Source organism: Oreochromis aureus, linkage group 18, assembly GCF_013358895.1.
Source record: "Oreochromis aureus strain Israel breed Guangdong linkage group 18, ZZ_aureus, whole genome shotgun sequence".
In the NCBI taxonomy this organism is placed as follows: domain Eukaryota; kingdom Metazoa; phylum Chordata; class Actinopteri; order Cichliformes; family Cichlidae; genus Oreochromis; species Oreochromis aureus.
In genome coordinates, this window is record NC_052959.1 from 23,180,042 (window position 1) to 23,205,397 (window position 25,356).

Below are 25,356 nucleotides of genomic sequence, written 5' to 3' on the forward strand. Positions count from 1 at the left end.
CATAGTTTGAGATGTAGGTAATGATTCGGAGGCCCGCAGCTAGGCGAAACACAATTTATAGTGCGACTGTGGTTCTCCAATTTGTCAAAATGCCAAGATCACGCATCCTATAGGGAGGTGATTCTGCAGGAATGGCAGTTTGTTGAAACACAAAGGGAACATGAAAGAGAAGGATCAGTTATTGAACTGATGAAGCAGAAATTAGCCTAAATATAATGCTCCTATTCAACAGGGCATACAGTGACTTACTTCTTACGGAAGCTTTTTGAGCCTTAAGTGTCTGTGGAGCTACCACAGAGCTATATACTATACAATAGGCAGAAGAGTAAGCGGTTTAGTGATGTAATTAACAAAGAAACAATGGCAGGGTAATATCTAAAATAGTAAACTGTAGAGGACAAAAGAGCTTTGAGTGAGCTCAAAAGGAAGGGGAACATACACACTTAACACACACCTATCCTGGTTGCCTTGTTTGTCGTCCACGTCAGTTGCTTGTCATTTAGGTTATTAGTCCCTATGAATGTGTGTGGCAAGGGTGTGGCCACCCATACAGAAATGTCAGTTGGCAGACAGACAATGCAGCTGCACACAGAGAGAGCACGCAGGCTGAGTAAACACTACTATTACGCTAACTACAGGTAGCATTTCTGCTCTCCAATGTCTCTAACCCTCCTACTCATGTTCTCTCTTTCTCCGTCTCTATTTAATGGGTCATCCTGAACGCGGGGAGGTGGGACAGCTGAGATATATGGCTAGCAGTGTGGGGAGCTAATCACGGCCGTCTCTGGGGCTGATAAACCCAGACCAAAGAGGTTTGTGTTGGCGTAGCCTGCAAAGGCTCCATAAACACAGTTACAAGCTGAATTTCAACAGCGGTGTTTTGGCCGTTGATTAGTTTTCCATGCCCTAGAAGGCTCGCACTCCCCCTTTTTTTTTTTTAAACCTCAGCAGTGAACACAATATCACAACACCTGTGAGAATTACTCCAAGATGGTGAGCACCATATTGTAAAATGAAAGTGCAAAGTAACCAAATTAGGTTTTCCCTCCGACTCGAAAAGCCTTGCTATGTCTACAGACTTGATGGTGCACATCCTTTTCACAGAGCTGCAACAAGACTGCACTGAAATTCCCCCTAACAAAGGGTAATGTCCTGTGACCTATCGAATTTTACAGCCATTCTGTTTACAAGCTGATACCACAAAGTTAATTGTTAACACATTATTGCCGAGCTCAAGATTATAAGACTAAAAGACACCTATGACAGACTTGTGCACTTAAGTTGAGCAATAGAAACGATGGAGCACTGATTATGCTGACCTACAATGAAAGCACTCATGTAATAAATCACAAGATAAAGTTGTCTTTCTGTCTAGAAGTTCATTTAGCACTGTTTAATAATGAGGCAATATAGGAGACGAGTAAATTTTAAGTCGACTTTTACACACAGTCTCCGTGATGCGTTTTGGCGTCATTTGTGACGCATGAGGGGCAGACGTGATGCATCACACTGCTGTTATTGTCTGACGCAAGCGCCAACTTGCCTCTCAGCAGAATACAAAGACCACTGCATATTGGCTTTTCCCAAATGATACACTGTCATCTGCAATTTGGCCTGATTATATGAACATTTAACAAAAATTCAGACACTTCCATAAATTTCCGAGTGTGGATTTACAATCGGCTCTGTTGGGCTACCAATCTTTTCAACTGCAAATCAATCTGGGAATGAATTACAATGATAGGTACTACATATAGCAGAGGAGACATACCACAGTGTCACTTCCATTTGAATTTATTGAAAAAGGATTATTGACATTGTGGAGCAGCACAGCAAAGAGAAAATGGCTTACACAACAAAGTGCTTGCTGGCCAAAGGGGTCTGCAATAAATCAAAAGGCAGGCTCAATGTAAAACAGACATTCATCAAATAAAAGAAATGCTGCATGTACATGGACCAATCAAGTGCATGAAATAGCATTTTTTTAAAGCTCTACCTTCCTTAGGACCCATTTAAACCAGCTCACTTTAAAAACTACAATCAAACATTCAACTAAGAAGGTGAATTAGAAAAAAATTTGTCACTCTGTCATCTAAAAGCCGTTTCTTAATTTTACTTTAACTCTACAAGCCTTGCATGGAAAATTTAATGTGAATTTTAGAGATTCTCTCATAGTAAGCTACAGTTTTTGGAGAAAACTACTATAAGCAGAAGTTTTTTCCAACAATTTCAGCCAGATTTTTCTCAGTTTTAAGCTTCCTTCAGATACTCCCTTATTCGCAAGGGCTCGTCGCAGCGGATGGATCGGCATGTTCTGATTTGGCACAGATTTTACGCTTGAAGCAAACCGTTCCATGGATCCGTGCTTTTTCCCAGTTTTGAACTGGAGCTCTTTCACATGTTAGGCCAATGTACTAACCCCTACACTAAATTGACTGAATTGATGCACAACTTCGGATGGTTAGAAGTTTAGAAAAAGTATTGAAAACACTAAAACTAAAGTTATGTGTTCCAAAGCTTCTGACAAAATTAAACACACAAGACCAAAAAAAAAAAAAGGAAAAAAAAAATCAAACTAAAAAGGCACAAAGTTCATGTGTACAAACAGCATGCAAGTGTAACATCCATGGGCCCAGGCTGCCTCTTCTTTCTCTTAGAAAGTTGAGGTGCTGAAGTCCAACATAGATTTGTGGATAACGCTTGAAAAGTGTTTGCAAAAAAGAGGCCTACAAACCTCGCTCATCTATATCAGCTATGTTGGGAGGAATGAGGCAAAATTATTTGTGAAAAGCTTGTTGCAGAATAACCAAAACATTTGACCCATGTTAAATAATTTAAAGACAATGCTAACAAATAAGCATAAGATGTATGTTAACTTCTGACACCCGAGGAACGCAATTTATTAAATAAAAGGTGAAATAAATAATTCTAACGCTATTTATCTGACATTTCATATTCTTTAAATAAAGTCGAGATTTTAAATAACCCAAGGCATGGATTAAATGTCAACCAATGTTAAATATTGAGTTTAAATGTAATTGGCCAAGGGACTAAGCTTCCAACTTCAACCGAACATAAAATCTTAATGTTATTTAGGCCATGCGAGAATGCTCAAAGTGGGGGCCTAAAAACTGAGGATGGTAAAAGCAAAGCTTTCTATTTACTTCAGGGTTTGTAAAAGTGTATAAAGCCCATAGCCTTGCCCTAGTTGAGAGATTCAAAGAGGTTTTAATATTTCTTTTTGTTTACATTTTAGTGATGTCTAGAAATGAATTAGTGAATAATTAATTGCTTCTGTGCAAATAGCCAAACATTAAATTAGCAATATAAACTGAGACACATTCTCAACAGCAGATGTGCACATATATATCAAATGAAAATTCGCACTGTCGGGCAAGAAAGATGAGCTAAGACGTCACTACTTGACAGTTAGCTTGTGGACAGATGGTGCCATAAAATGACTAGGCAGGCAGCACAGAAGGCATGGACCCCCCCACTCCTCCACCCCTTCGCACCACACAGAGGACTTCAATCCCCCTAACCCCCCACCCCCTGGGCAGAAAGCCTCGTCTCCGCCAGCAAAAGACAAACAGAGTGAAGGCATGTGCACCCAAAGACTGGTAAATATAGAGCTCCATAGATCAATAACTGGCCAAACAAGAGGCAGTTGTTCAGGTTCAGTTCAATCCATGGATATAATGTGGACAAACTGCAGTGTCCAGAAACAGCAGAAATTTTCCAAAAAGAAAATATTGTAAGAAGTTTAGTTTTAAATGCATATATTTTTTTCTTTTTTTACTTTTGGCACTAAGGTGGGAATATGGGAGCAAGCTTTGTATAGAGTGTATGAGGAGGCTGTTGAGGATTTCATACTATTCAGCGGGTGTCTCCACTGTTCTAAATCAATTACCTCTAGTCAGTCACTGTTTGGGGTAGGGGGTATTGTAAATCAGCTTGGTGTCAGCCCAGATTAGTAACTGTAAAGCGCTGGGAGTGAAGTTCTTTGGCTGGCATGGACCCTCCAGAGGCCGACATGAGAAAGAAGCTGTGGCCTTAGTGTTCGATGACAGCACAGCAACTCTGGTTATTGTTTGCCACAATGCTTACTAAGGTTGGGGTATATGAGGATGTACATAATGAGACTGGCAGATAATTTACAAAAGCTTCTTCCCTTACTTTAGTGTATCCTATAAAAGAAAATGATGCAGGACTTCAGAGACTATTGGATCTGCAATTTTTCATAAAATTAATAAAATTCTTTGATGTGTCTAGAACTTAATTCCACAGATAGTTTGGGGGTTTTTTTTATTGAGAGGTATATCTATATTGCACACCCTAACTTTTGATTGCACATATTCACCAGACTTCTACCGATGACGATTAAGAAAAAGTGGTCATTCATGAACGAAGGAGTGAATGTTTATCTTGTTGCGATCTTGCAAGCAGCTCCTTATCTCACTACATCTGTTTATGCAGATCTACCTCGAAGGAACTGCTAAGTCAGCCACAATAATACCTTTGAAAATCAACCGCTAAACACAGACGTGAGGGTGCGCAGCTGTAGACTGCATTTACTTTATGACACAGAATGTCCTTTTTTATACAATAGCCTACTGAATGGGCTTTTGTGTTCTCAAAGGTAAAACTCACAGATGAAACTGTGCATTGACATAACGTATTATTTATCCTTACATTAGGGCATGTGAGAGTTAAAGGGAAAACAATTCACTGCGGTCTGAGGTACAGAAGAACAAACCCTGTGTTGACACAAAGAATGGTTAGACTAACTGGAGGCATAGTGGGAAAAGCACCTTGTATAAAATCAGGCATTCATACCAGGTGCACAAACAAGAACAAAAACAAATGCTATTCTGAGCTCTACCCTGAAACAAAAACTCCAGGTGTTAGACAAAGGAAAGCTAAGACTCATGGCCAACCTGAAACAGTTAAGACTGGGCAGATTGAACATGGGTTAGCTGCAATTGCAAATGTGGAAAAAACAAAATCCCCCAAGGTCCTGGTCCAACTTGTGTCCTGCCTTCGATTCCAGACGGCTATCCTCTCAGCTACTGTCTAACGAGTGAAAAGAGGCAGATTCTAATAAGCTGTTCTGTCTTTCTGTCACTCTCTGTTTCTCCATCCCCCTGCTTCCTCCTCTCTCTCCCTGACCATTCCTTCTTCTCTGTCTCTTTCTCTCTGTCTGAGCCACGAGCCAGTCTGCTGGAGCAGATGGAACCATATATCCCCATCGCTCTCCAGAGGCTGGAGGATTTAAAATGTAAAAGAGATGAGTGTGGAATAGGCAGAGGCCATTCGATAAAGGGCAAGAGAAGCAGGGACTCTCAGCTTGGACAATGTTCATCAAATGAGGATAATGCTGGCAGAAAGTAACTATGCTCTAGAGCTATCAATTAGGAAGACGTAGGCTCTAAACTCGGCATGTCTGCCAATAAGTTTCTAATCTAACATATTCTCCTACATGATATGAACATGAGATATCGACAGGTATCAGGGCAGATAAAACCATATTTTACGATAGCAGAAAGTTATTAATAGCAAATATAAACATCAGTTAAATGCTGTATGTGCTTTAACAAGAAACAACACAAATATTAACTTGATTTAGCTCATAAAAATTAGAACAATGCCTCAGGTTCTTTGCTGGGCTTTTTTTTTAGCCGAATTTTTAGTTATTAAAAATAATAATAATAATAAAAGTAGATGATTAGTTGTAGTCCCAAACCAACTGAATTCTGATTGGTGCTTACTAGCCACAGGCAAAAAATAAATGAATTACAATAGTAATAATTAATTACAACAGTACTTGGCTTTCTGTTCAGATTGTGTTAGATGGAAATTTGGAGGTAGACCTGCCTTCCTCTCCTCAGGCCACCTTTCAGGTAATGAGAAAGTATCTGGACACGGCATCTGTCGTCTGGGAAAAGATTCTGCTTCGTCCTCCATCTCTGGGTGGCAGGTTGACAGACAGGAAGAGTGAAGAACAACAGGCGGCCGAGGTCGTGAGCAGTACAATCGATTGCCAGCTGACTAGTAAGGTCCATTATACTGACAGGCCAGAGCCACAACACGACGACCTGCACTTCACCAACGTCCTCATTACTACCTATGAATCTCTCTCTGGGACCAATCTCTCTGGCCCTCGGCCCCTTCTTGCTCTATCTTGCTTTCTCTCTACGGTCCATCTCTCTGGCTAAAGCACAGAAATCATTTTCACTGCCAGTCCGATGGAAGCGTTTCAAAGGAGGAAAAAGCCACACTTAAGCGCATGCACTTTGTTTTTATGCACTAGTTTAAGGAATAAATGCAAAAGAAAGACAACATGGGGCATTACATAATGTGAAACCCGGGAAAATAAAGCTGAAATGTAAATTCAAGCCTGTGCTATCCTGGAAAGAATTTTAAGTGTCTGCAAAGGAAAACCTCTACCATATTAAACACTTCTTCAACCATCACCCTTTGCCTCTAGTTATACTGAAATCCTTAGTCCTTGGAAGACTTATTTATACTCTCTCCTCTACCCCACCCCCTTCCACACAGATAGGATTTACCTGCAGCTGAGACAGCCCGTAGACTATCAATTACCGCCAGTGTAGAGTCACTGTTCTGTAGCTTCACTAACAAGACGTTGACACAAAACACACACACAGTACACACAGTGTGATTACAGACCTCATCGACGCATCCAGTTAGAGAAAATCCAGGCTGACTATGAGTCAGACGATTTTAATGACTAATCAAATTGTTCGGTAAGAATCCACTTCATAAAAAAATAATAATTAGACAAGGGCTTCTTCAGAGATTCAGTGCAAACTTACAAATATATCCAATGCAGTAAACTGTTCTAAAGTTGACATAGACTTTCACACTTGTGGTTTCACATGCTACAGCAGCATAAAGAACAGGAAGAAAAGTGAATTAGACATAAAGTAAAGTGAAGTAGAACATAATACACTTATACAAAGTAAAAGTGAACATGCCACAGATTTATTGCCATTTATAGACGAAAACACAGAAAAAAGCTAAAAAACCAAGTAAACCTCGCTCACAGTCTAACCAATCTTTATAGTCACTAATACACATACATGCTGCTCAAAGACGTCTTGGGTTAGTAAAAAGCAAAAAAGACATGCAATGTGGGGCCTTTACTGAAGTCACTCTGTTTAGATGTGATTTCAGACTGTTTGCAAAGTGCTCAAAACAGAGATCTCACCAAATTTCTGCTGACATGTCATCTGACTCTGTGACAACGATTAAACCGAACACCAGGACGTTCCGCGTACAAGAAGACGTGCAGGGACAGGTCCTGTCAGTCATCTCAACAGATCCACCCTGACGCCTAAAGTGCTTCTGTCAGGTCAGCAAATGAAAAGCCATCACAGCCAATGTTGCAGTCGCCATGATGAGGTCATCCCATAGACTAGTTAAATGCTATCTTGCCAAGTCCTGTTAAACTTGGCTGAGCATGTTTAGGCTGAAGGCATCAGCTTTGATTCCCAGGCTTAGCGTTTTGTTGATGCACCATCACAGGAGATAAACAGTGAGCCGGGAACCAGAAATGATGCAGGGGATGTAGGCTAAAACCAAATGAAACACTTGAGTCTGCAATCAGTAATGCTCGGTCACGTACCGAGTCCATACAGGCCAGCGTAATACTGTGAAGTAAGATCTGAGAAAGCGAATTCCTTTTAAGTGAGCCATCGTGTCTAGTCGTGTCTAGTCGTGGCAGTAGCATTGCAATAACATATTCGGGTCAAAAAGCTAATGAATGTGCATTAACAATGACTTTTATGGAATCGCTCTATAAAGCACAACATTTTCACAGCTCCCCGTCAAACCATTAAAACCACAAAGCTCAAGAGATACTGAACCAGAGGGATATTTTTTTTTAAGACTTTGACCAACAAGTACAAAAATGTGTTATGCATTATTTACCTCATGCAAGAAACAGATTGCTCTAACAGCAAGTTTAAAGTCCTTTCTCTGGTATAAACATTCAACTTGGCATATATTTAAATTTAATTTCATCGCACAAAATGCAAAGGGGCTTTCCTCGCTGGTTATCCGTATACTTCCCCCTTCCTCAACCAGTCCTCTTGTCTAACAGTCAGCCAAGGCCGCCAAGTCTCCCATGTTTACTAATGTAGAGGCAACCCCTTTATCAGGGAAGAGATTTGTAGGGAAGAGGCAGGGGATTAGCCATCAAATTACCAGGCAGACAGCATCCCTGCTCCAGGGTTGTGAAGCAGTAATCTCTAAGGCTAAAGGGGGAGATCCAGATAAAGGTTTTGGGATTGGTGCTGTGGAACTCCAAACTGTGCATAGGCAGAATATATAAGTGTGTTTTAGGGGTTCAATATTTTCAAGCAAGCTTTCCCTTCACTTGTTTGTTATGGAAACTACCTTCAAGGAACAAGACAAGACCACACCGCATTCTTTCATGATGTTGGGCTTTGTGGCATCACAACCAAGCCCAACACCCCACAGCGCAAGTCTAGAGGAAAAGCTTTTAAGTAGGAATGCTGTAGCTAGGCAGGGCTGGTGGAATTAGATTTCAGTGGCATTGCCCATGGTTCTTGTATTATCACCCCACCGCCCTCCCTTAAACAAGCAGTGCTCTCCTCAGAGAATACCCCCTGGACACAGGAATGTTTCATCAACGCCGCAGCCTCCAGCATCCTTACCGGGCCACAGTGGGCCAAGAGGCGCTGCGCAGGCAGGCTATAAATAAGTCAGGCGTTATAATGAAGCCAAATGAATCTCCATCCATCTTCCCAAAACAAGCCTGGGACCCAAGAGTTCTGCAGGAGGAAGAGTTATTGCCTGTGTTTGAGGATTGAGCCACAAGATGAACAAAAACTAAATGTTTGATCTTGAACGCATCCCACCACAAAACACACATTCTGTGCTCTCCAATGAAAGCATGTCCAAATCCATGTATGAGTAGCCAAGAGTGTGAAGACTCGTTATTTCATTAGAAGTGACATGCGTGGGCTGATAAAAGAAGTGACAGGAGGGCTGATAAAGTAATGAAGTAGAATTTCGGGTTTAAGCACAGCAAGGCATTTGAAGAAATTGGGAGGCTGAGCAAACAAGGGTGCTGGTGGAGGCCCAGGGATAAATCAGCCACATGATTATACTTCCTGAACCAAGCACGGAGTAAATTAAGCCTACGTTTTTTCTCTTTTTTGTTTGTGCAGTTAAGCATCACAGTTATCCCGCCATAATGAAGAGGAAGGTAAAGCTGCAAAGTTCATTTCCCTTTAATGGTCGTCCAAGAGCAAGAAATCTGACCTTGTTTTACTCCAGCGAAAGACACTACCTCAGCAATAAGATCAGTATCAGTGTATCATGGAATAGCTGAGTGACATAACAGTTTAGTGCATGAATACTATCATGCAACAGAGACAACAGTGATCTCTAGCTTTCTCCACTTTCAGAAAACAGTTTAATGAATTACAGAATTTTCTATTTGCCATGGTCACTGGACGTTTCGGACCTGCGCCGTCGCATAGTGCACATATACAAGCTTTGGCCTTGTCATACATGCAGACTACAGAAAAATGCAGCTACCCCTGGAAATGGAGGCTGTTTCAATCAATGTGGAGGCGTAATGGGATGATGTGGAATTGAAATGAGTTTTGTGCAAGGGGGAAAATGTCCTCTCTGACAAAGCGGATTTGTGTTCCCGTTGAGAAACCCATGGCTGTAATGCAAAAAGCCACGGTTTAAATGAAAGGTGCAAGGCTATGAGCACAAAACAGACCTCTGTTGGTAAGCTGTAACAGGCCATAAAAGATACATTTAAAATGCAGAATAAAATATATAATGTAAACAGGAGCGCAGAAAGGAATGAAGGGGAGGAAAGACAAGAATGTAATCTACGCTCCGAGCGCCCAGATTCGCTTCAGTTCACTTTTAACAATGACCGAAAGCTACTCTTTAACAGATGTAGATGTGTTTGTTTGTTTTTTTAAACAGGACGATTTCCATTCATCGCTTACTTACTTACAACAAAAATAACAATGCCATCCCTAAAATAAACCTGTCTCAATATGATCTCGTGTCAAAACCTCAACGTGTGCGCGGATGTCAAAGGATAGGCAAAGACCTACTTCGATCAAATGAGCTCTCTGCTTGGGGCAGCTGAGAAAAGCATTCTTGTCAAAACACTGGTGATTTTAGTGGTAAAGAAGGGCCTTTTTTCCGAAACCTTCTCCTCAGCACCTGTCACAACGAATGAGTGGCTGTCTGCAAGAAGGAAGTGTCACAAATAAAACCACAAAGTGACTATCAGCACAGCTAGCACATCACACAGGCAGTGGCCGCTGATTGACATCGCACGTTATGCGGGATGTATCTGGCAGACTCATAAACATGTTAACTGTGTAAACATGTTTATTTAGTATTGAGAATTGGGCCTCGTCAACATAAAACAACTACCTATGACCTTGTCAGCGTCGGGCAACAATTGCTGACACACAACAAATGAAAAATCCCCCCCTCCCCTCGCCTCTGCCAAGATTTTAAAGTCCGAGACCAAAGAATTTGTCTGTGCTTCAGCATCAGCATCAAAGCTTTGAACTTTAACAACCCAACAAACCCTTCTGTTTTCTATTTACAGTATGTGTCGCGGCAAATGTCTTGCTCCACTGACACAGCCGCCTTCACAGAGATTGATCTGTGATTGTAAGCAACTTCTTTCTTGTCCCAACAGGCATGAGAGTGATTAAGCAAATCTGTCATGCGTTAACAGGCCATTACACATCACCCAATCCACCAATGATGAGAAATCAAGTTCTATGGAAAAATCCATATGCTCAGCCCATAATTACTTTTGAGGAATCCGTTAGGGAGCAAGATTGAGTGACTGACTGTTCCTCACAGAGTAATTTATTCAGAAGGAAAGACTTCAACCAAGACAGCCTTTTGAGCAAAGCATATTATATAGGCCATGTTTGGTCGGGGAATTTAATAAAAGAGCAGTGGTACACAAATGGCTGCAGTTATTTCCTCGGGACATCACTTAATGTTTCTCTGGAACGTTAGTGCTGATGAGGTGACTGAGGCACAGTCGCAAAAGTGGACGGCCTGCCCGGCAGAGGTGAAGGACGTCGACTTACAGATCACCCAAGAGGTGGACAAGGGTCGCTCTGTTGCAACAAATGACCACAGTTGACAGTTTTTGTCTTTTTTTTTTGACACTACAGAGCTGCTGATTGGACATTTTGAACCAAACTGAACCATCTACGGGAACCACTTGAGATCAGCACTAACAGAGGTAGATTCCACACTGAACAAAAAAAGAAAAAAAAAAACAACAACCAATTTTTGGTACAAATAGCACAAAGTTCCCATTACAGCAGAGCAGACTTATGGGGACGTCTGGGCCTTTCAAAGGCCAAACAAAATGAAACAAACATGTTGTCCTGGCTGTGTTTTTTGAAAGCTTAAGACAGCTTTGATGGAAAAGGTCAAAGTAAAAGATTTTCCCACTGACGTCAACCCTCCTTTTGTGCTTCAGAGTTACTGAGTAACAACTGCCACATTTTCTGTGGCCAAGATTAAAAAACTCGGTCAAAAACTTTTGAGAAAGTTGAAAGATTTATCACACGACTGCATCTGAAGGGAACATTTAGAGCTGGTTAAACGTGATCAAAAAGAGCCCTGCAGATTTTCTCATAACGGTATACTTCATAATTATAGTAAAAGAAAAACTTGAAGACACACAAAGAAACACCCATTACAGCATATGCTTTGTGGCAACCTAGACTCAAGCGTTTTCCACAAATCACATTTTGTGACTTTCAGAACTTCTCCTCTGCAATTATCTGGGATTTCAAAGCCTTTCGTAGCCAACTTCTAACTGAAATTCTTGCTCCTGAAATTTTACCCTTGAGATTGCCCAGGAAGATATAGACAACTGGAAAAACAGGTTGTTTAGCCTCAGCGTAGGCCTAATGCAGTAGAGCGGCAGGGTGTCTAACCTTAGCAGCGGTAGCTAAGGGACATTCTATGGCCCTTCTTTTCAAAGTCCTCTGAATACGTAGGGGAGGGCTTGCACCAGACAGGGCAATTTGCCAGAGAGCCAGCCAATAGAGCTAAGCCAACACGAGGTTAAACTATTGTTTTGGCTTCGCAAGCAAGAGTGAGCAAGGACAAAAGTAAGGGAGACAAAAGAGTAGTAAGAAAATACCTGACCACTGAAGTGTAACACATCAACTTATATTGTTACTTTTATTATACCAAGCAAGTTGCAAGAAGTTAGATCCCAAAACAAAAACCAGGGTACTGGGAGAGGGATACACAGGCAAATGAAGTTCAGACCATCTTACACAGTTCACCCACTTTCAAAAAAAATGCACCTGTGCCTCATTACTCGTTTTAGGAACTAAAAACTTCTGTTTTTCTCATGTCAGGCTGATTATGTGGCAAAAAATTCAAACTTACCCATGTATCTCAAGTAGGTCCACTTAAATAAAGAAATATTTAAAGAAATACTTTGTATTCCTCTTTATTGCGAGGCACTTATTCCAGAAAGTGAGTTTCCAAATCCTACAAAAGAAAATCCAGCAGTATCCGCAAAAGATTATTCCTGAAAGATACCCTGTGTGAGAGAAAGTAGTCTCCTGTTCCTGCTCAGTTATTCCATTCACAGCATTTCATTAAACCAGTAGAACTGTCTTTTTGCGCTCCAGTAATAAGTTTCCAGCTGTGGCTATAGAGCAGAGTAGCTTGGGAAGAGATCCTTCAGAGTCACAGCTTGTTCACACACTGAGGGGCAGTCGGGGACTGCCTGGGAGAAGCCAAACCCACCGTGTGATGTCATGGTGTCAAATTTCAGTATGAAAAGGGAGGAGGCTTTACCTTTTTGAACTCTGACCAATGATCATATTGTGGTTTACCTGCACGTAGAAGGGAAGGAGTACACGTGATTGTGATGCACTCCCGCTGCTTAGAGACTCTGTATCTGGCTCTTATCTATTGATCACCTTCCAGGGAAAAGACTGTGTCCCAGTGTAAGCTCACACAGGCTAATGAGCCCTCACTCTTGCTTTTAAATGAAACTCAAGCATCTGCCCTGCCATTATTAGTGAAACTTAACCAGTTAACTAAGTTTGACCTTGAGACTTAAACAAGTATTCCCCAGGGACTGTGATAATACATGTCCGCCAACGTGTTTTGTGGATAACGTAACAGTTACAAGAATATTTTTTCCTTCTCTCTATATATTGAAAAAAAGGGAGAAGATCGGTCAGGGGGGATAAATATGCAAAACCCTCATTCTTAAAACTGCAAGGCATCGAGTACACACATACACGACTCGCAAACACACTGGTTCTCACTCCCTCTGGTCAAACTCTGCTAGCCATGGAGCTAATCATCCACAACAGATGTTCAGAAATGTTCAGTCGGATTTATGACGGAGCTCAGAGGAACAGCCAAGTCAGCCTCTGGTGCTGTTTTTCTCTTCTGTCCTACAAGGACAAGGGATTGCACCGAGAGAGGATGTCAGCACAACCATTCTCTTCCCCAAAAACATTCCCTCGCTCTCGGAGCTTCGCCATGCGAGACGGCCGTGCCTTAATAGCTCACAGAGCCTCCGGACCTTGGGGAGAGGTTTGCTCATTTATCCCAATGATACTGTGTGGACTGTAACTTGACTCATTGAACAGCGCTTCAGCAATATTTCGCCCTCCACATAATGATGTGTTGTTTTTTAAAAATATATATATACAAACATGAGGCGAAAGTGCTGTTCAATGACTCAATGAATTCAATGAAAGGATAGGATTTTAAAGACAGGCCATCATTTTGCAATAATATTTAAATTATACATTACAATCTAAGTAATCTGAAAGTGGAACTAAGTTTTAAGAATTGTACTGCAGTTGGCTACTTTAATTCTGGAAAGTGCCAGTATAGTAACTTTAATAAACTAACATAACAAAAGACAATCACAATGAGATTCTATAAAGGACAAATAAAGCTTTTTACCAAGAGTACGAATGTTGAATCTGTTCCAGGCTTAAACTTTACTGGAGGAAATGGCAAACTGCAACGTGCTCTACATTTCTCTTTGTTGTTAACAATGGAAGACAGCCTGATTTTACTGGAGGCTGCAGATCTGAGAACACAACAGACATTTCTGCAAGAGAAAGAACTGTTTTATCTTTAACATTCTTTCTAGCTTATAACAAATGCGATGTGGGTCATCTGATTAAAAAGTGATTCAATTTGAAAGGACTAAAATATAAATATATTCCAGCTGCATGGACTTAAAAAAAAAAAAAAAAAAAAATCGAACCGAAAGACAAATGGGGATATCATGCATGCACTATGGATAGAAACTTACTGAAATCTACATCACAACTATCTGCAAAAAGGAGAACAGAACAATCTGGATGTTTTGGAAGCCTCTTATTTTCTTAGAATCTCTTGAGAGTTTGAGAGAACCTTCTGGAAAATAATTATTACACCCACACATCCCCGGGGAGAGGAGAAAAAGTATATCTGTGGGTGTAAACAGCTTGTGCCACATCAAATGTCAAATGAATCTGGGATGAAACTGTTGAACAAATCACACTTAAGTAAAAGGCAGGAGTAAAGATCATTGGTCGGTGGTCCCAACAGCAGTGTGGGAGAGAAAATTAATTGTAAGCTACAGTCATGTTTGCTACTGTATTGTGTCAGCTGCACAGCATGAACTGTTTCAAATGTAATCTCATTTTAATGCAATGTAAAACTCAAAACACAGATGGAACCTGAGCAGTAAGAACCCCCACCCCACCCCCCGCCCCGATGCAAGATTAAAACTGTTGCCTCGAGTGAGGTTTTGAGGCTCAGGCTGTTTTAGGACTTATCTTTGGCCCCACCCCCCACCCCCTTCAAAGAGCTTGGATTGAGTTGGAAGCACCCCCACTAAGAGAATTTATAACATTGTGACAACCACCCATCCCCCGCTCATTTCATTAGACTGAAAAAAAAAGGGGTTGACAACCTCTTCAATCTAAAGGAGCAAGCCTCTCCTTGATTTAGGCCAGTCTGCAAGCCTCAGTTAATAAATTTTAGTGTAAATTTGATTTTTTTTTTTTTTTTTTCAAGATTGCTTTTTTTCCTGGCTTTATTTTGTATGCATGCATAAAATCTGTTGTGCAACTCCAGGATTATTTGCAGGTGAAGAGCCAATGAATCGAGCTATCTTAACTCAGCTTCTCTGTGGTACCTTCATTCATCTGATGGGATGCTGCACTGACTGCTGCAGGATGGGATGAATCACACTGGCCCTGGGCTTTATCAATATATCTGTCTGCACCATCTAACAAGTCTCCCAAAACATTTTAACAGGGTTCTGCTTCGAGGTAAGTTTCTTGGTATAGATCCAGCAGAGTACCAAGCAAATGAATGACCACGGCATATTTGTTGAAACACTGCAGTCTAAAGTGATGTATTGCTGTATGTAAACATATAATTTCTCCACAAAAATTAAAAATCCTTAAAAAGCACTCCAAACAGATGTGGATTATTTTCCCATTCAGTGGGATAGTTGATGGACAGAACTGTGGCTGCATGCCAGTGAAAAAATGCTGACCTGTGTCGTAAACACTGAGCTGTGAAAGTCAGTGTGCTGCTGCTGATGGGCTCTTAAGACTAGCACTATGTCATCGTGCCCAAAAGCACAGCTGGGTAACACCTGTTAGTTTAGAATTCCCAGTCCAGTTCACAATTTAGTGAGGCTTGGTTACTGCCACTAGTCTGTGAGCTAATTCACCCCCAGATAGTGCGCTGTGGTATTTACATTACATACATGGTCATATCATAACTTACAAATATGCAGGAAGCACGTAGCAGCAATATATACTAGCATACACATATACACTAATATATACATGAGGTCACCTAGGAGATTATAAAAAACAGCTCTTGCACAGAGTAAGTAAACCACAAAATGGCTAGCTTGAAAATGCAGCAGAAATGTATCTTTTGTGACACGAAAATAAATAAAAATGGACTTCTGCCTAACAGTCGAACCACCAAGGACACACTTTTGGCCCTGATTTTTTTCTCAAGACTGTCTGCAGATAACACTGGCTCCAACACTGAGAGGTAGGTGATGGTACATGGCAACAGGAGGTGTGAAAAAGACAAGGACACTGGAAAACAGAGCACATAAAAACACAGATAAGATTGGTCTCATGGAGCTGACCTTCAGTGGGTACTGGCGTGTGTACGTGCTTGTACAACTATAGGCCCATGTTATGTTGTTCATGTGAATTTGTGCATATGTCCCTGTGCCTCTTTGCCCTATAATGTCTCCATAGCGCTAGGTGTATATGCTTACTGTTACTGAGTCACAGAATCAAAGTACAAAAAAAAAAGGTGGAACTTCTACAGGAAAGCACTTCTCTTCTTACTACTGGTTGAAAAACAACTAGCGCTCTCCATTACACTGTGCTGCTGACAACTAGCAGGGCACGCTCTCTAAGGGGAACAGCAGAGCATGCCGCCGAATGCATGAGACAAATCATTTTTATCTGGGACCCCGGCGGGTATTGACAAACCGGGGATGCATTTAGATAGCCCAATTAAAATGGGGAAATGAAGCGACATTGAGGCACTTTGCAGAGCTGTGGCCCCTCTCTACCCTCTAGCCTATTGTGCTCCTTGAGCCCCTCCAGAGTATGACTTCCTTGCATATGGCACTCTGTGAGGGGGTACGGGGGTGGCAGGCAAAGCAAAGAAGCGGGTGGCTCGGAGAAGTTGCTTTCGGGTGAAATATGCAATATGAGAAGCGCTAATGTTTGTGAGAAGCAATACCGAGCCCGAGTGACATTGCATCATTTATACTGTTTCATCTTGCATGCCTAATTCTTGCACAGTGCTGCTCCCGAGGAGTTGTACTGGCTGCACTAGCACTAAGATGATCTCCAGTGGGTGAAAAGGCATATAAACAGGGTCACACACAGCATGCAAGACAGGGAAGTCAATGCATCTCTGCAACTTCAAAGGGTAAATTGGCAATCAATGCTATAGATACTGGCTTCACTGATCCAAACGTATCACAGCAGGTGACCTTCAATGTCATCCACTCAAGCATACATGGCTTATTTCACATCTCTTCTCACCTTTATATGACTCCCTCTGGTCTAATTTCCCGACCTCTTTTTGTCTTTTTGATCAATGTTCGTTCCACTGAGATTACCGTCACATGCATTTTTTTTTTTTTTTTTATTTCTTTTAGAAAAGCTAGTCATCTCATTACTGGCACACACCCACACCCACACACACACAAACAAACATCCATCACATTCTTGCAAGTATACTGAAAGGTTACAAGACCAGGATGTCGTTAGATGTTTCACCTTCTGTGTAGGTGGAGAGAGTGATAGCAAAAGCAGCCTAGTTTGTTTTCCAATAAAGAAAAAGTCAGCGTGGAGAAAGCAATGCTGTGGTGTGCTGTGACCAGCTGTTCAGCAGTGTTACATTTCACAGGCTGTCCGCAAAGATGCAAGCTGTTTCTGCAATGCATCCAATTTTGTGAAGATGTTGTCAATGGAGAAATAGATATGTGCCATTTGCTCCTGAATGTTCTCTTGTTTTCACTCCACATTTTACTCAAAATGCAACAAACTGCCATTATTTCTGGGACAGTAGTTTTTCAGATTAATCATGTAGATTTTTTCCAGTTCCAAGAGAAAATTTCTGTATATATCTAAGCCAGCATCCAAACAGGTAATAGAAACTTGAACACAAACATGTACTAAAGAATAGTCTCTGCAATAGCTCAGATGCAGCAGGTATGCCCTGCGCTGAGGAGACTTTGATAAATCTGAAAAGCTTTCAGTGAGAAGCTCCTAATAAAAGTCCCACAGAGTAGTCTCTCCCAACCAGAGAAGGCTACACTTTGTCTCTGACAGGACCGCCTTCCAGATGCTTTCCTTCAATAAATTTCCACCTCAAACAGAGCACACTGTGCTAGCACTCAAGAAAATGATTATCCTGACTGGCTACGCAGAGAAGTGTCAACTGCTTTTCTAATACACTCTAGGCTTTGTGCGTGTCCAGCGTCAATATGCATTGGACTTCAGCCACACGAAAACAGAACGAAATGTGCTTCTCGCATTTCTAAGGAATTTTCCAGAGAACAAACCCATTTTGTTCAAGTAAAGCATTTCATTGTCCTAATAATTTGCCAATAGCATTTAGAAAAAAACAACTTGATCACAACAGGATGCATTCAAAACCACAAATCAACTTCAACGTGGTTAATAGCTCTCATTAGTGAAATCTCCCGAAGCTTGCTTTGCACCACAGTACATCCCGTTGCTGGAGTAAAAAGAAAGGGGACGTGAAATTATTCCCTCTGTTAGAGGAGGCTGTGTTCACTTATGAAAGAAAACAAACCACAAATTAAATGGAAAAAACAAACAAACAAACACCAACATGTCCTAGTAAGACGCCGAGTCACAATGTGCCCCCAGAAGAGGTTTGATAAGCCTTTATATTGATTTGACACGTCTCTTAAACACATCTGGAGAGATCAAACACCATTTCTGAGAACTCCAAGGAGGATTTTAGCCAGAGCTGAAAGGAAAATCAACAACACAGTAATAACATTTATTTTTTTAACCTCTTTGGTTGAATAGGGTTTCATTTACTCAAGTATAACAAACATGAACAGATTTCTATGAAAATAAGCCTCGGTGTATGCAGACCATTGTTCCCTACTTATATAGTCACTGCCTAAAGGTCTGTTTTGAGCCACGATAACCCTGATAAGATATGATTTGCATCATTTTCATGCTCGTCAAACCAATCAGTGACCCCTCGTGTCCTTTTGTAGGGAGAGACTGTCATCCTGGAAAAGACTGCTTCCATCAGGATAGAAATGCTTCACTGCAGATAAAAGCGATCACGCAGGACAACTATGTTTTCATTTGCAGTGATCCAGCCGTCAAGCAAGCCAAATTCTCTGCAGAACATAATAACCCTTTGATTTGTCACCCACCTGACTGCTGATTGCTTACAGCTTTAACTAAAACTACCATTATCACCAATGTAGGTGAGAGCACAAAAAATGTTGCCTAACATACTTAATAATAGTTTAAATGTACCCAACAGAGAGCAACACTGAAGGGTTTTTTTTAAAATTTGGAATATTAGCAAATCAGTACATATGTAATTCAAATTCTGCACGTCAGCCTTAGACCTAGCATGCGTGGACCCCTTAGCAAACGCACACACATACTTTCAGCAGAAGAAAAGCCTGTCAAATGAAAGAGTAATCCATCACTTGGGCCATTTTGCATTATGCAGGGTTGCTCTCTCCAGCAATGGTTGACTGACAAGGAAAATAAAATGGGCCCTCTGTTGACCAAAATGGGGAAAAAAAATGACATCATCATCATCACTCGGCAGCTTAAAGAAGCAAAAATAATTTCATTTTTTTTTCTTTTTTTTTTGTATTTAGTATAAAATAGTGTCATTTTGAAATGCGTCCTTCTTTTACTGCAGCAGTGTTAGATTACTCAATAGGTATCATTATCTGTTTAACTACAATTCATCTAGATTTAAAGGGGACCTAAAGGTAAGACGGATTAATATTTTACAAATATTAAATGATAAGCATGAGAAGATGATGGCCCTAAAAGTTAATGCCTAGTGCTATTAAATATACCCAACAGTATAACTAAATAACTGGCCAAAGATAAACACTAATCTAAGCCTTGCACAACTTACTGGAAATCTCAGTGCTTTTCTCCTCATTAACCATTCATAGCATGGAGTAACAAATGGACTTCAACTGACTAGAAAGCTATCCCAAAATAATTAAGGAAATGAAATATTCAATATAAAACTTCTTATTATAGCATCAGTACCTCATAAATTTAAAGAGAATAAATGAGTGGATTAATCTGTGTGCTAATGGAGAAAAAAGCCAGTCATTTCGCTTTCTTCCAATTCAACTCCATTTAGCCTTTTAAGAGTTACACCTTCTATTACTTATCTCTGGGATTTCTAGCGCATGGCAGATCAGGCAAAATGGGTTTGAGGCATTGTTCTCCATCGTTATATAAAGAGGACTCCGTGGCTAAAGGAGCAAGCTAATAACGACAAAGATCTGAGCTTAAGTGCCCCAGGGGGAAACTGTTTTTTTCCCCCTCTCTCTTCAAAATGTTCAGAGCTCTCTGTGCCGCTTTTACCTTTTGAAGGGGGAGTTTTACTAAATGTAGAAGTGCTAAGTGCAGGGCTGAGGCAGGCACAGAAAAAAAAAAACTGTCCTAAGAAAGAGTTTTTCCAGGAGACCGAGAGGGAAATACCTGCACATCTAATCCTAAGTTCACAGAGAATTTGTCAAATCCAAGCATATCCAATTACTAATGTTTGACTGGTTTTTACATATTTCATTGGAAAATTTGTACAGGTACCAACCATACAGCTGAAAAAACAATCCCCAGAAAAAGTCTTACTTATATTTGTGCCTTCAGCCTAACGTCTAAGCTTACAAAGACTTCTGGGACTTTGACAGTCAAGTCAGGGCAACTGCTGGCTCTCTCTCAGACTCCAGTGGATCATATGAGGGAAAAACCCAGGCACTTCAAGGACGTGATCAGCAACACAAAACAGAAATTAAAAGGTACTGAAACCTTTCTTGAGTTTAACTTAAACAGCAGAAGACTCGGACATTCTATTCTTGAGATAATTTGTTACGTTATATCCAAGTCCCTTTTAATTTTGAAAATCCCATTTCAGGTTGGTTACCCTTAAAAAAATATTAGTTGCAATGAACATAATCCACTTGATACTAGCCTTAATGACTGAAATATCATCTAACTGCATACCAAATGTCAGTATTTTGGATGTTTTCTTGAGAACTCTCAGACATCACATCCAAAATTAAATTAGATTTATTCTTATTATGGGTTTTCTGCATTAGAGTGTTCACACTGGGCGCGGCAAAGAGATCAGCATTCCTGGAGTTACTAAATTCCATCAAGGCTCCCCACTGTCTGAGGCACCAGCATGGCATAAAGTGGGACACCACGCTGGTAACACTGAAGCACCGTTGTAATAGCATACCTCCCCAGGCTGAATTCAAATATTTTAGGCAGAGGTCAAAGCCATAGCAGAGGTCACATGGTGGGTATTACTACACGGCAAACACAGCATGCCACCGTGATCACAGATCAGACTTTTAAGATTCGCAGCATAGTTTAAAGTTAGACTGTAAAGGTACAGCCACTGCGTCCACTATTTGATCAGTTTGCTCTGAGCCTTGCAGCTGATCCCATCGGACAGCCCCAAACTGAAATGTTAGGTGAACCGTGATGCAATTTCCTCCAGCATTTCCTGATGCATCCTCGCCTATAAAACGGCTTCCTGCTCAGAAAATGTTCAGATCTCTTCTGAGCTCTTTAATGAGTTTTGCCCCTCCAGTTATATTCCTACAAATATTAAGAACAGCATCACAGTGGACAAATGCCACCTCTCATCATGGTGCGACAACCAACCAGGCTACACTTGTCTTTTCAGCGTGACCTTTGAGTCTAAATGTGTCAAATGTGAAAACGTGCGACCCTGCTCATGAATCCACTTTAAAATGTAAACTGTTTGTATGGATCTGTAATAAGATTTGCGTTTTAATATATTTCCAATAAAATCAGGTGCAGCACGCTATGTAGACTACAGTCAAAAATATGTCCAACTGATAATCAAACCCGACAGGAAGGTTACTGCAGTTCAGATGATCTCATATTTCAGGTATATACAGCAGACATATGTAACCACAACAGAGGTGTGACCACAATGAGGGTGCTGTCTGCATCAGCCTAAACAATTTTAGAATAAAAGGTGCATTACAAACAAAGAAGATCAGGAAGAGAACTCTCTATAATGAATAAATGCATTTATTTGTGTTGCATTTCTCATTCTGATTTCTGCTATTCAATTATTCAATTATCTGCACATCTAGGCTAGGTTTATGCTTGAGGGCTCAGTTGGCAAAACAACAGCTACAAAGAGGGAAGAGCACAGTTTCTAAAAGTCTTCCTTTGTTTTTAATAATAATTGAATAATGTGATCTTTATGACCATGCAAACCATCCGTACTTGAATGGTACACTGGAGCAATTCTGGGGATGAGTGTCCCAAGAACAGTTCAACGCCACACTAGGAAATCTAAAGATTAAAACCAAGAGTTTTAATGGATGACCCGGTCTATCGCCACAGTCATGCTGGTGAATATTATTATTACAGATAGCAGTAAATGTTAAGAAAATATAATAAAATATATTTTGTGTTTCATGCAAGTCTTGAGCAATTGTTGTCTAATCTTTCTGAAGGCCTCCCAAAGTCTTTCTTTGGACATTGGCTACTTTTTTTTACTCATTTTCAATCCAGTCCCTGTACTTGACCATTTTCAGAGGAATTCTTTGTTTGTTAAGCTACTTAACATTGACCCACAAATAATTTTGTTGTGTCTACACAAAACCATTCCCATTTTCTTTTTTGCACAGTACTGAATACACTGTTAAAACAAAACACAATAGCTGTCACGTTTTTGGGTCTGTTGACCCAGCGTTTTAGTTTTAGTTTATTTTGATGTTGATGTTTATGTTTAAGTTCATTAGGTTATCAAAGTTCATTTGTTTATTAGATTCCCCTTGTGTTTTCTTCCCCTGTATTTAAGTTTCTCTCACCCTTTGTGTTTCATGCTGCGTGTCTTATGTTATCAAGTTTGCATTGCCATGTCTGCGTCTCATGTTTCCTGTTTTATTTTGAAGGTCTGTGTCCTATGTCAGTGTAGTCAGCTTTGCTTCCTTTGTCTGGTTATGTCAGGTTAGTGTCAGCTGTTTTCCCATGTGTTTCCACTTCCCCTCATCACCCTTGTGTGTATTTCTGTTGTTCCACGTCACGTTTCCATGCCTCCATGTTTCCAGGATTTTTCCACGTTTAAGGTTTTGTTCTTTGTTTTTTGTTCAACATTTAATTTTCCCAGTTTAGGTCTAGTTAGGTTCTCTCGTGTGCATCTGCCTTTTGTTTTTGTACCTTTTTATCAGCCATATTAAACGGCTCGCTTTTTGTTAACATTCAAGTTTTGTTCCCTGTTCCTTGGTGTCTGCCGCACACTGTGACAAATACCCATCCAGTTGACTTGGGAAAAAATCTCATCATCACTTATTTCGAGTCAGCTGTATTCGATTTCATTAAACTGTACAGGTGTATATATTAACTCAGACATATAAAAATGCATTCTTGAGGGAAGTAAGTCTTCTGGAAACCCTGTGACTAATTTTCAAGGGGAAAGACTTTGAAATTCTGTCACCAGATGGCCAATACAAGTCACCATGGCAGAAAAATATGTTCACTGCTGAATTAAACTAACCCCGTGTCCCTTAAGTGACTATGCAAATTAGTCTAAATGTCAAATACCTAAACTAAATTGGCAATTTAAATAAAGTAGCTAAACAGTAACTGAATAATACAAGTGGAGAAATAGGAATGGTCTCTGGGGCAAAATATGACTCAAATTTAAGCAGCAAGTTGGTCTGCCACATAAAATCTAAATCATTACTGAGGGTTTATTGTTGTCTAAATATTGCATATTATGTATCGCCCAGTTAGGCGGGCCATTTGATATACAGTATTTGCATAGGTTTCTCCTTCTGTAAATATTACACATACACTAACAGTAAAAATCTGCTCAGTCTTGCAGCTTTTTTTGGACACAAAAACACACAGGCTTTGATTTACAAGTGCAAACACGCGAGTAAAATCCAATCAATACACATTATTGGCTTAGTAAGAGTAAGGTTTCAAGAAAACAACGATCCCATCTAAGGGAAAATACTCTGAAATCACTAAAATCCAAAATTAACATTTCCTGTTAACTCTACTGCAAACCTTTTATTCCTAATTTAGGTCAAGTGGAGATTGCACCACAGTTCTCACGTTTAAAGGCTAAATGACATCAGCTTACCACAGGCGCAGCACCGTTGTTAAGATGAAAATAATCAAAGCGGACAAGTATTTATAAAAACAAGCTACGACCTTTCAAATTTGAAGGGGAAAGGCTGTGTGTACATTTACAAAACGCGAGGGGAAACGGAAAAAAATCCTATCACAGAAATTGGGGTGTGACTAATAGGCAGTGAAAGAGCTGGTCTGTAACCTGAACTCCAAAATAATCTTGCTCAAGTCTCCATGGCCACTTTGGGGGAGCAGTGGGGGGTTTGACAAGGGGAATGGAGGACCACCTGCACACCCAGCGGAGCCAACTCTTTACTGGCACCACCATTTGTTACGCTCTAGATTCCCATTACTTGAGAGCTAGGTTGGCTGGGAAATCCATCTCCTGGTGTAAGGTTTATCAAACGTCTATGCAAACTGCGAAAGTGGAAAAGGGAGGCTGAAAGATCACAGACGTGCAAGGAGGCACCGAAGAATAGAGATGTCTTCACTTAAGCTGGGAGAAATCCCATACATCAAAGTATGCTGGCTCACCTCACTCTTACCCTGTGTTTCTCCTAATAACTTGAAATATTAAATATCATAATATAATTTTAGGACAGTGTAGCCAAAGATACAAGCCTCCGCATTAAAGTTATAAGTAGCGGTATAATATGTATGCAAACCAGCCTTAGCAAGCTTACTGTCAGCCCTAAATTTAATAGGCACTTGACAAAGTGAAAGCTGCTAACAGAGGTAATATATGCTGTTTATTAGAGGACAGCAACAGCCAAGCCTTGTTGGAATGCCAGCAGTCAGAGGCTGTGGTAACAACTTAAATCTCCATTAGTTTCAGTTGAACTAATAACTGAAAACCTACACTGCATTAGACCTGAGGTGCTTGTGATGTGCTTTCCTCCGTTTTCTGGTTTTAATCTGAAGTCAAAAATGATTAGTTAATGAATTGATTGATAATAAAAGAAAATTAATAAGTCAGTGATTGTGAAAGTAGCTGTTGTGGTAATTGGAGTTCTGATTTACTGTCTTAGTAACACAATGAGTTAAAAGAAAGATCCTGATCATTTTGAAGTCTACATACAAGATCCCCTGCCTCGAGTATACGTGTAAATGTTGGTGACGTGACACATATGGCATACAGAAACTTGGGCCCAGTAAATCGTTGTTGGGTTCAGAAGGTTAGAATTTGGGGCCAACAGAGGCTTTCCTCCACATATAGAGACAGACATCCTTGAGGGCTATCCTTTCTACATGGTTCTCTGCATCAATAATACAGACTGACATACACAAGATACTCTCGAGGAGAGCCAGTCAGTTTGCGTCGCCAGAGTGCTTGCTGTGAAATAAACAAATGAGAACTGACAATCCTTGT

The 25,356-nt window shown here is 40.5% G+C and overlaps 1 protein-coding gene across 9 annotated transcripts in view; it reads right to left on the reverse strand.

Annotated features, from left to right (window-relative positions):
- LOC116313396 (receptor-type tyrosine-protein phosphatase F) overlaps positions 1–25,356 on the reverse strand; it is a 160,155-nt gene that overhangs the window by 103,300 nt on the left and 31,499 nt on the right. For 5 of the 9 annotated variants that reach the window (XM_039602220.1, XM_039602218.1, XM_039602217.1 and 2 more), the window contains exon 1: positions 12,469–12,778. The exons of the other annotated variants lie outside the window; for them this stretch is intronic. The gene's annotated coding sequence lies outside the window, so the exon portion shown is untranslated. Of the gene's footprint in view, positions 1–12,468; positions 12,779–25,356 lie in introns of those variants that run through there. 9 annotated transcript variants of the gene reach the window in all.